At 35.9% G+C, this 2,298-nt stretch overlaps 1 non-coding gene across 1 annotated transcript; it reads left to right on the forward strand.

Annotated features, from left to right (window-relative positions):
- Positions 1 to 1,534: 1,534 nt before the first annotated feature.
- LOC137419692 (U5 spliceosomal RNA) lies at positions 1,535 to 1,647 on the forward strand. Its single transcript, XR_010982991.2, has one exon. It is a non-coding gene; the product is annotated as a U5 spliceosomal RNA (small nuclear RNA).
- Positions 1,648 to 2,298: the final 651 nt, after the last annotated feature.

The following is a 2,298-nucleotide window of genomic DNA, read 5'->3' on the forward strand; positions in this document are numbered from 1 at the left end:
GTGTGTGTATGCGACCGCTGTTTCTCGACAACTACCGGTCCGATATACTTGAAACTTGCCAGGTATATTGCTGGGGACCCGAGGATGTGCCTTTTCAAGGTTTCATATTAATCGGACAAGTAGTTACCGAGCTATGTCCAAAAAACGATTCAACCAATCAGAGAGCAGCGAGCTATCACGTGTGCCGAACGTGCCAAACAGACTCTGCCTCGGACGGCACATTTGAGAGCGTATTCATTTATTTCACGTTGGCAAACTATGTTGGCGTTAAACTATGTTTTAAAACTAATTAAAACTACTTTGCGATTCATCGTAACTGCGATTCGTAACTGCCGTTCGCTTTGGCTTTGCGAATGGACCAAACCATTTCATGTAAATAGAGGGGGGGGGATTGTCACCGTACTCGCAAGCCGTTCGCTTTGGACCAAACCATTTCATGTAAATAGAGGGGGTGGATATAATTTTAGATATAGATATAGTACGGGCATGCCCTAGTTATATTCAAATCGTGCTGTTTGGTAAGAATTAAATAATTATATGAAAATCGTGCTGTTTGGTAAGAATTAAAGAATTTGTATTAAAATCGTGCTGTGTTCGTAAGAATTAAAGAATTTATATTAAAATCGTGCTGTTTCGTAAGAATTAAAGAATTTGTATTAAAATCGTGCTGCTTGGTAAGAATTAAAGAATTTATATTAAAATCGTGCTGTTTGGTAAGAATTAAAGAATTTATATTAAAATCGTGCTGTGTTCGTAAGAATTAAAGAATTTATATTAAAATCGTGCTGTTTCGTAAGAATTAAAGAATTTGTATTAAAATCGTGCTGTTTGGTAAGAATTAAAGAATTTGTATTAAAATCGTGCTGTGTTCGTAAGAATTAAAGAATTTATATTAAAATCGTGCTGTTTCGTAAGAATTAAAGAATTTATATTAAAATCGTGCTGTTTCGTAAGAATTAAAGAATTTATATTAAAATCGTGCTGTTTGGTAAGAATTAAAGAATTTGTATTAAAATCGTGCTGTGTTCGTAAGAATTAAAGAACTTATATTAAAATCGTGCTGTTTCGTAAGAATTAAAGAATTTGTATTAAAATCGTGCTGTTTGGTAAGAATTAAAGAATTTATATTAAAATCGTGCTGTTTGGTAAGAATTAAAGAATTTATATTAAAATCGTGCTGTGTTGGTAAGAATTAAAGAATTTATATTAAAATCGTGCTGTGTTGAACAGAATTATTTCCTCACAGAATTTAAAGTAAAATGCGCCAAGGTTTATTGTAATGACGTCAGGACGTTGTGCGCTGTGATTGGCTGGTTGGCTTGAATTGAATGAGGAACGCGTTACTTTGGAAAATATAATGGTGAAATGAAGACAACTTTAACCTAAATGTATAAATTACCGACGAAATATTATATCTTATTATATTGGAAATGAGAGAATAAAGTAAAAACATTAATCTGAGATACTTGTATAAACACCATTTATGTCCTTGTGTTCACGGTGTATTAAAGGTTGAGACGAAGGTGTCCAAGTCATACTCTGGTTTCTCTTCAATTCGTATAAATGTTTCGCCTTTTACTAAAGATTTCCGTGGAGAGGAACGTTTACGAGTCTGAATATTTTTTGATGCCCTGTGTGTACCGGGCGACAACTTAATATAAAAACAGAACAGTTTTATTTATTCTTCTGCTGGTGGATCCAAGTTGTGTGGTCCACTTTTGCATGGCATGTCCACTACCGAAGGTGTGCAAAGGTTATGTTTTAACCGCTGTCTGTTCGTCTGTCTCCAAACAGTTGTGGACGGATTCGTACTAATTTAGTGGACAGGTGTGTGACAAGGACAAAATTATTACATTTAGGTGAAGATCCCGATACTATAATTTTTATGTGAATCTTTATTGATTTGGCTAAAATCAATCAATCATTCCAGGAATACCCACCTAAAATATCGTTGCGATCGGTTCAGCCGTTTTTGCGGTACCTGCGAACGGACGCATGGACAGACGGACATTTGGTGAATTATAGTAAGATCATCCACAATGCAAGAAATTATAACTTCATTTATGGCTTTGTACAGTGCAATGTATTGTTGCGGTTTTGTAAATAAAGGCAACCCCCCCACCCCCCCCCCCCCCCATAGTTAGTTACACCATAACATGTAGCCTCGCTCAGTTAGTTATTTCTTATTAAATGTGAAGTATAGTCTCCTTCCCAGTGTTAGTATGCATTGAAGCAGGTAGAGTAATGGTAGGCCTCATTGCAGCCTGAAATGCCGTGTCATGGGCCCAAGACAAGTCT

Source organism: Myxine glutinosa, chromosome 1, assembly GCF_964187855.1.
Source record: "Myxine glutinosa chromosome 1, kmMyxGlut1.1, whole genome shotgun sequence".
Lineage (NCBI taxonomy): Eukaryota > Metazoa > Chordata > Myxini > Myxiniformes > Myxinidae > Myxine > Myxine glutinosa.